Genomic DNA, 10,160 nt, shown 5'->3' on the forward strand with positions numbered 1-10,160 from the left:
GACTCGATGAAGGAGGCTACAGTAGATACTACTGTCACATGGATTACCAAAAATGGGATGAAGGACACTGTTTTTCTCAGAATCCAAGAAGTGGCCCACCCTACAAAAGAGGCCCTTATGGCTCCCCATGGTCAAGAGATGAGTATGCCACAAGCCGACAGCCTCAATACAGGGCCATGAGAAACGGCTTTAGTAGAAGACATTTGTATTTTTCCCATTATTCAAGACAACGATCTCCCCATAAACTAGGCGCTCCATTTTTGAAAGAATCACGTGTGGGCGGGAAGGACTCCCTACCCAGCAGATTTGGCTCCAGTCTCAGCAGTAGAAGCAGGATGCGCTCCTTCCATCAGTCTCGACATCGATGTAAAGAGAGAGCCATCCAGTTTTTGAAAACAGCAAGAGATACTGTGCCTTCAGGTTCTTCATCCAAGGTGTTAAAACGCCCCAGCCGGCTGACTGAGACAGAACAGGCTGATGCTGCAAGCAAGGGGGCTAATGAAAATCCCAAGAAGTCAGAAGAAAACAACTTGGCTGAAATTTCCGAGTTTGAGACGGGATCCAAGGCACCGTTATGTATCAACCAGACAGAAGAACCCGAGTCAAACACAGGAGCTGGCCCAGAATTGTGTGAAGACAGCCAGCTTAGCAGTTGCTCAAAAGCGATTGCATCAAAAATCATGGAGATTGAGAAGGTTTACCGACAAGTCTGTGAAACTTTCGGGATGGTGGTGCAAAGGCTGGTTGAAAAGGATCGTTTCTTAGAAAAATCTATACAGTTTGCAATGAAGCAGAGTTTGCATGAAATAGGTGAGCAACATGTTGAAGAACTCAAGCATTTCATTATGGAGTATGATAATTCTACTCCAGATTTTGGAGACCCTTTTTAGAAGAATTAGGGCTCGGTTCAAACCAATTTTTAAAGCTTCTAGATATTTCCCTTTGGACTTTTGAAATCTTTACTATTTTGTGATGAAGAGAAATACTTACTGATAACTGACCACATTGCTAGTATCAAATAAACATCTACAATAGTTTTTAAAGTCTTTTAATTAGAATGTTTTCCCTATGTGTAGAATCGTCTAATCCATCTTCATACATCTCCTCTCTTCCAAAAATAATGTACCAGGCTTTCCTGTTCCCCCATGGAGGGACTAACCCTTTTGGAGGAGGGCATGGGGCATTGGGGGGGAAGGAGGGAGGAGATGGAGGAGCGTTGAGAGGGTGATCTGTAGTTGGTATGTAAATTGAATTAAAAAATTAAAAAATAAAGCCATTTCGTGTACCCAGGATAAGACCTGGTCCCATTGCCAGGGGATGGCATGAGGAGAACTTGCCGGAAAGCGGGAGAAAGGGAAGGAGGGAGAACTGGGGTTGGTAAGTAAAATTTAAAAAACAGTATATAAAAATTAAAATAAAAAAAGAAATGTGGCAGAAGACATCAAGGCCAGCAGAGCTCTCCTCAACTTGTAAGTGAGTCAGTGAACAGAGAGGAGACAATTTGGACATTACACTCACTTCTTGATCCTTCCCAGCATAGCACTGAGCCAAAATACACAATTTGGGGCAAAAGGTACATTAAAAATCATGGTTTGAATTACATCTCAATTTCATTATCTCCTTTTTTTGAGTCAAGGTTTTACAGTCTGGACCTAGGTAGACTGGAAACCATTGTGTACACCAGGTTGTCCCCAAAATCACAGAGATCTCCCTGCCTCTGCCTCCTGCATGCTGGGATTAAACACATGTGCTACTATCCTCAGTTTCTCTTCCTTATGGCCAAGATGTAAGAGTTATGATGCATACTTGTAGGCAGAGTTTTTTTCCTTTGGGCCTCCAGCGCACAATTTAAAAAATGACATGGAGACATACTATTAATAATGAAAAGCTCAGCCTATAGCTTATGCTTGTCCCACTAGCTCCCATAACTTAACCCATTTATATCAATCTATGTTTTGCCTCATGGCTTTTTACCTCTCTTCCATCTTGCAACTCCTCTTTCCTCTCCATGTGCCCTGGTGTCTGTCACATGCCTAGATGCATCTCTCTTCCTCACTTTCTGCCTGGAAGTCCTGTCCAACCTCTTTCCACCTAGCTATTGGCCATTCACCTCTTTATTAAAGCAATCAGAAGGCACCTTGGCAAAGACACATCTTCACAGTGTACAAAATAATTATTCCACACTACATACTTATTGATTTTTTGCCAAGCTGATCTTTGTGGTACTTTGATGTCACAGCTGGTTAGGTGTATTTGTTGTTTCCTTCCCTTGGCTGCTTGCACAGCACCAAGTAGTATGAAAATTAATCTTCAGGGTGCAGACTTTCAGGTCAGTTCCAGCTTGGATCCTTCCAGTCTGGTGTCTGAAGCACATGGTATTTTCAGCAAGAGAGACTTACCTCCAACTTCTGTGAGATGGTCAAGGGCAATGTCAATACCCCATATTGTTTTGGGACTCTCAAACTCCCCTTACCAACAACTCAAAAGGGAGTGTTTCATCCCTGGTACTGGGGATTTTGCTGGACAGTCTATGGCTTTTTGCAGAAACATTGACATCTCAGCTGAGTGAATTTTCATTTAAAGTACAGATGTATACACACACACACACACACACACACACACACAACACATACAAGTAATTTTAGATAAATAATCATTGTCTTATTTAGGGTTTCTGTTGCTGTGATGAAGCACCATGACTCAAAAATGAGTTGAGGAGGACAGGGTTTATTTGGTTTCATTCCATATCACTGTTCATCAGTCAGGATACGAACCTGGAGGTAGGAGCTGATGCAAAGGCCATGAAGGATACTTCTTACTAGCTTGCTCCCCATGGCTTAAACACCCTGCTTTCGTATAGAACCCAGAAACACCAGCCCAGAGATTGTACCCCCCACAGTTTGCTGGGCCATACCCATCAATCACTAACTAAGAAAATGCCCTACTGGGTTGCCTACAGCCCAATCTTATGGAGGCATTTTGTCTGTTGAGGCTCCCTCCACTCAGATGATGCTAGTTTGTGAAAAGTTGACACAAAACTAGCCAGCACAATCACTATGGCTTTTTTCAAGCATCCTTACTGCTATTTCTACCTCTTCTCCTCCATCCCCAATTGTATTGACCACCTTCTTTCCACTCTAATGAAAACCTCCCCTGTTTTCACTATTTCATCTCACATCATTTGTGTATTGTTATTCTTCACTCTAGGGCTCCTTCCTATGCCCTCCCCTCTGTGCTACCACTTGACTTTCATAGTTTCTGCACATACACCAGTTTTCATATTCACATCTGAAGATTTGGAGGTAGGAATCACAGAATAATGAGAACATGTGTCATTTGACTTTCTGTGTCTGTGTTAATTCACTTAATACAATATTTTCTAGTTCCATCCTTTTGCCTCTAGATTTCATTTTCTTTACAGATAAATAGTGTTCCACATTGTATATGTACTGCATTCTCATTACCCATTCATTAGTTGAAAGCTATTTAGGTTATTTCCTTTTCCTAGTCTATGTGAATAGAGTGGTAATGAACAAGACTGAGCAAGTATCTGGGGTAGGATATCAAGAACTTTGGACATATGCCAAAGAACTTCATAGCATGCTTATCAGGTATGAGTTTTCCTGCATATGTATACACACTACATGTATGTCATGCCCACGGAGATCAGAAGAGGTATCAGTTTGGAAATGGAGATAAAGAATGTTGTGAGCCTCTAAGTAGGTAATGGGAATTTAAGCTTGGTCCTCTGCAAGAGAAAAATGCTGTTAACCACTGAGACATGAGACATTTCTTTCTCTTTTTTTTTCATTTTTCTTTATTAAGAAATTGTCTACTCACTCTACATACCACCCACAGATCCCACCTCCTTCCTTCTCCAACCCCCAGCCCTCTCTTCCAAGCCACCCAACATCCCCACCTCTCCCAAATCAAGGTCTCCCATGTGAAGTCAGTAGAGCCCAGCACACTAAGCCCAAGCAAGTCCAAGCCCCTTCCCACTGGACCAAGGCTGCACAAGGCATCACACCACAGGCACCAGATTCCCAAAATCCTGCCCAATTTTTTTTATGAGGCTACAGTTACCCTATTATCGAAAACACACAAAGATGCAACAAGGTAAGAAAATTACAGACCAATCTCCCTCATGAACATTGATGCAAAAATACTCAATGGAATACTGCCCAACCGAATCCAGGAACACATCAAAAAATTTATCCACCATGACAAAGTAGGCTTCATCCCAGGTATGCAAGAATGGTTGAACATATGAAAATCTGTCAATGTAATACACCATATAAACAAACTGAAAGAAAACAACCGCATGATCATCTCATTAGATGCTGAAAAGGCCTTTGACAAAATCCAAAACACCTTCATGATAAAAGTTTTAGAGAGTTCTGAAATACAAGGAACATACCTATACATAATAAAGACAATGTACAGCAAGCCAACAGCTTAATGGAGAGAAACTCAAGAGAACTTCAAGTACTATATTGAATAAATATGGAGAGAGTGAACAGCATTGTCTTGTTCCTGCTTTTAGTAGAATCTCTTTGAACTTTTTGGTGTTGGCTGTTTTCTTGCCGTAAATTGTAAATTTACAGTAAATTTAGTATGTTCAACCATCCTTGCATGTCTTAGATAAAGCCTACTTGATTATGGTGGATACTTTTTTTTTTATGTGTTTTTGGATTTGGTTTGCCAATATTTTATTGAGTATTTTTGCATCAGTGTTCATGAGGGAGATTGGTCTGTAATTCTCTTTCTTTGTTGAATGTTTGTTTGGCTTGGGAATCAGAGTAACTGTAGCCTCATAAAAGGAGTTTGGTAATGTCCCTTCTGTTTCTATTGTGTGGAATAATTTGCAGAGTGTTGGTATTAACTCTTCTTTGAAAATCTGGTAGAATTCTGGGTTGAAACCATCTTGTCCTGGGATTTTTTGGTTGGGAGACTTTTAATGTCTGTTTCTGTTTCCTTAGGGCTTATTGGTCTATTCAAATTGTTTATCTGGTCTTGATTTAACTTTGGTATGTGGTACCTGTCTAGAAAAATTGTCTGTTTCCAATTTTGAAGAGTACAGGTGTTAGAAGTATGACCTGATGATTCTCTGGATTTCCTCGTTGTCTGTTGTTATGTCTCCCTTTTCATTTCTGATTTTGTTAATTTGGATGCTCTCTCTCTCTCTGCCTTTTAGTTAGCTTGGATAAGGGCTTGTCTATCTTATTCATTTTCTCAAAGAACCAACTCTTTGTTTCACTGATTCTTTGATTTGTTCTCTTTGTTTGTATTTCATTGACTCCAACTCTCAATTTGATTATTTCCTGGCATCTCTTCCTCCTGAGTGAGTTTGTTTCTTTTTGTTCTAGAGCTTATAGGTGTGCTATTTAGTCACTAGTGTGAGATTTCTCCAATTTCTTTATGTGGGTATCTAGTGCTATGAATTTTCCTCTTAGCACTGCTTTCATAGTGTCCCATAAGTTTGAGTATGTAGTACATTCATTTTCATTGAATTGTAGGAAGTCTTTAATTTCTTTCTTCATTTCTTCCTTTACCCATTGGTGATTCAGTTGAGGATTATTTAGTTCCCATGAGATTGTAGGCCTACTGTAATTTTTGTTGTTGTTGAAATCTAAATTTAAACCATGGTGGTCTGATAGACTACAGGAGGTTATTCTAACTTTTTTGTATCTATTGAGATTTGCTTTGTGACCGAGTATGTGGTTGATTTTAGAGAAAGTTCCATGGGGTGCTACGGATAAGGTATATTCTTTATTGTTATGGTGGGATATTCTGTGGATATCTATTAGGTCCATTTGAGTCATAACATCTGTTAGATCCCTTATTTCTCTGTTAAGTTTCAATGTGGCAGATCTGTCCAGTATTGAGAGTGGGATGTTGAAGTCTCCTACTACTAACGTGTGGAGTTTGATGTGCGATTTAAGCCTTATTAATGTTTCTTTTACATATGTTGGTGCCCTTGTATTTGGGGCATAAACATTCAGAATTGAGACTTCATCTTGGTGGATCTTTCTTGTGATGAGTATGTAATGTCCTTCCCAATCTCTTTTGATTGATTTTAGTTTGAAGTCTATGTTGTTAGAATTTAGGATAGCCACACCAGCTTGCTTCTTAAGTCCATTTGATTGGAAAGTCTTTTCCCAGCCTTTTACTCTGAGGTAATGTCTGTCTTTGCAGTTGAAGTGTGTTTGTTTTATGCAGCAGAAGGATGGATCCTGTTTTCGTACCCATTCTGTTAGCCTGTGTCTTTTTATGGACAAATTGAGTCAGTCCATTGATAGTAAGAGATATTAATGACCAGTGATTGTTAATTCCTGTTATTTTTTTTGTTGGTGATGTTTGTGTGTATGCATTTTCCTTCTTTGAGATTTGCTGCTGTCTATTGCCTTTGTTTTTGTGGGAGCAGCTAACTTCCTTGGGTTGGAGTTTTCCTTCTAGTACTTTCTGTAGTGCTGGATTTATGGATAGGTATTGTTTAAATCAGGTTTTATCTTGGAATATCTTGTTTTCTCTGTCTGTAGTCATTGAAAGCTTTACTGCAAAATGTCTGTCTAGGACCTTCTTCCTTTCAGATTCTCCTTTGAGAACTTGGGTGTAATACTGACAGGTCTTCTTTATATGTTTCTTGACCATTTTCCTTTGAAGCTCTTAATATTCTGTCTCTATTCTGTATATTTAGCATTTTAATTATTATGTGGTGAAGGGGATTTTTATTTTCTTCCAGTCTATTTGGTATTCTGTAAGATTCTTGTACCTTCTTAGGCATGTCTTCCTTTAGGTTGGGAAAATTTTCTTCTATGATTTTGTTGAATATATTTTCTGTGCCTTTGAGATAGAATTCTTCTATTCACATTACACTTTGTTGCTTGGATTCAAACGGCTTCCTAGGGGCCAGGGGTCAGAAGGTGTGGCATCAATGACACAGCCACCAGAACTCTGTGAAAGCAAATAACAAACTCTTTAATTCAATAACTGGGAAGGCCTTATATACCATCCTCCCAGCACCCAGTCTGTGTGGTCATCCCTCATTGGCTGCGCATGATCAGGGACTCGGACAGAGACTGTTGTTAGGTCCTTAGGCAGAATTGGCATGATCAGGAACTCTGACATTGACTAGGAACTCTGAGCTTCTATTGCTAGGCCCTCAGGCAGACTCTAGGTTGGCTCTTAAGGAGTACACTATGAGCATGCCTTGGCTATAGGGCTGAGCCAATTTCCTCTACCCTATGGGCCTGTCCTACTACATATCCACCCTTTTATTTTATTACCTGGGTACTCAGCAGGAGTCAGAGTTCTTTGCTCCAGCCTTGTTGACCCTGCCTCAGGGCGACTCAGCAATTGGACTGTGCCTGTCTTTGGATGGGTTGCAAAAACAAGATCTTACCCATGTTTGACTACCGGCTCTAAAAGAACATCCATCCCTGTGGAGTCACCCTGGGTGGCGAATGTAGGCAGTATTTCGAACTTCAGAAAGCCAGACATGCATAATCTCCTGTGGAGGGCTATGGGTTCGATGTCTAAGAGCCATCAACACCTATAGTCACCTTAGTGGCTGCCTGTCGTTGTTGGATGTGCCAGATATATGTTAATGAAAATATACACAGCTGGGGGCAGTTATCCAATTACCCCAAATGTATAGGGAAAGTTGAGCCCAAGATTGAGATGCAATCATGAGATTACATGTACACATAACATGGAAATGCACCGTAAATGGAGAGAATCACAGCTGTTATTGCACAAGAAGTTTACAACAAGTGACAGCCAATTCATCCAAAAGGCAGGAATTTCATAATGCATTGAGTGATGGTTTCCTGTAACAGAACCCTTAGTTCTGATAGGTAGACCTTCTCAACTCTAGTTGTCACTGCTGCATGTTCTCATGGACTTTTGCTACCAGTGGCTCTAAATAACAAATGGCGCTTTTCTCAGTGGTTAATAGCATTTTTACTCTTGCAGAGGACCAAGCTTCGATTCCCATAACCTACTTAGAGGATCACAACATTATTTAACTCCAATTCCAGAAGAACTAACACCTCTTCTGATCTCCGTGGGCATGACATACATGTAGTGTGAACACACATGCAGGCAAACAGATACCTTATAAGCAAGCTATGCAGTTCTTTGGCATGTGTCCAAAATTCTTGACATCCTACCCCAGATACTTGCTCAGTCTTGTTCATTACCACTCTATTCACATAGACTAGGAAAAGGAAATAACTTAGATAGTTTTTAACTATCTAATGAATGGGTAATGAGAATGCAGTACATATACACTGTGGAATACTATTCACCTGTAAAGAAAATGAAATCTAGAGGCAAAGGGATGGAACTAGAAAATATTGTATTAAGTGAATTAACCCAGACACAGAAAGACAAATGGCACATGTTCTCATTCTTCTGTGAATCCTAACTCCAAATCTTCAGATGTGAATATGAAACCTGGAGTAAATGCAGAAACTATGAAAGTCAAGTGGTAGCACAGAGGGGAGGGCATGGGAAGGAGCCCTAGAGTGAAGAATAACAATACACAAATGATATGAGGGGAAATATTGAAAACAGGGGAGGTTTTCATTGGAGTGGGGAGAAGATGGTCAATACAAATGGGGATGGAGGGGAAGAGGTGGAAATAACAGTAAGGTTGCTTGAAAAAAGCCACAGCGATTGTGTGGCTAGTTTTGTGTCAACTTTACACAAACTAGCATCATCTGAGTGGAGGGAGCCTCAACTGAGAAAATGCCTCCAAAAGATTGGGCTGTAGGCAAGCCTGTAGGGCATTTTCTTAGTTAGTGATTGGTGGGTTGCCCCAGCAAACTGTGGGTGGTGCAATGCCTGGGGTGGTGGTCCTGGGTTCTATAAGAAAGCAGGCTGAGTAAGCCATGGGGAGCAAGCTAGTAAGAAGTATTCCTTCATGGCCTTTGCATCAGCTCCTGCCTCTAGATTCCTGTCCTGACTTCCTTCGATGATGAACAGTGATATGGAAGTGTAAGCCAAATAAACACTTTCCTCCTCAACTTGTTTTTGGGTCATGGTGCTTCATCACAGCAACAGAAACCCTAAATAAGACAATGATTATTTATCTAAAATTACTTGTATGTGTTGATGAGTGTGTGTGAGTGTGTGTTTGTGTGTGTGTGTGTGTGTGTGTGTGTATACATTTGTACTTTAAATGAAATTTCCCCAGGTGAACTGTCAATGTTTCTGCAAAAAGCCATAGACTGTCTAGCAAAATTCCCAGTACCAGGGATGAAACACTCCCTTTTGATTTGCTGGTAAGGGGAGTTTGAGAGTCCCAAAGCAATATGGGGTATTGACATTGCCCTTGTCCATCTCACAGAAGTTGGAGGTAAGTCTCTCTTGCTGAAAATACCATGTGCTTCAGACACCGGACTGGAAGGATCCAAGCTGGAACTGACCTGAAAGTCTGCACCCTGAGGACTAGTTTTCATAGTACTGGGTGCTGTTCAATCAGCCAAGGGAAGGAAACAACAAATACACCTACCCAGCTGTGACAACAAAGTACCACAATGAAGAGCTTGGCAAAATATTGCTAAGTACATATGGTGGTATTTTATTTGTACTGAAATGTGATTTTAATTGTATGTTAATAAATAAAGTTACCCGGTGGTCAGAGCTATTAGAGCCATAGCAAGAGCGTGGCGGTTGTGGCGCATGCCTTTAATCCCAGCACTTGGTAGACAGAGTTAGGTAGATCTCTGTGTGTAAAAGGATACAGCCAGCTTTGGAGACACATGCCTTTAATCTCAATACCAACCATAGAAGACGTGGAAGTCTCTACAGACAGGCAGTGATGAGGCAGTCATGTGTTTGGGTTTACAACCAATGAGAAGGCAGAACCGAAAGACTATATAAAGACATACACACAGGAAGTAGGTCCCTTTCGGAGAGCTCTCTTGGCTGAAGCAGGAAGGGTAAGGCTCTTAGTTCTGACCTCTTGGCTTTCTTCTCTGAATCGGCTCTGTGTTTCTTATTTAATAAGACGGTTGGTTACATCTACAAGTATATATTGTGGAATAATTGTTTTGTACACTGTGAAGATGTGTCTTTGCCAAGGTGCCTTCTGATTGCTTTAATAAAGAGCCGAATGGCCAATAGCTAGGCATAAAGAGGTTAGACAGGACTTT

General features: G+C 40.6%; 1 long non-coding RNA gene across 1 annotated transcript in view; it reads right to left on the reverse strand.

Moving 5' to 3' along the window:
* LOC131901065 (uncharacterized) overlaps positions 1 to 10,160 on the reverse strand; it is a 93,656-nt gene that overhangs the window by 60,318 nt on the left and 23,178 nt on the right. The gene's annotated exons all lie outside the window — the stretch shown is intronic.

This window comes from Peromyscus eremicus, unplaced genomic scaffold (genome assembly GCF_949786415.1).
Source record: "Peromyscus eremicus unplaced genomic scaffold, PerEre_H2_v1 PerEre#2#chrX_unloc_2, whole genome shotgun sequence".
Lineage (NCBI taxonomy): Eukaryota > Metazoa > Chordata > Mammalia > Rodentia > Cricetidae > Peromyscus > Peromyscus eremicus.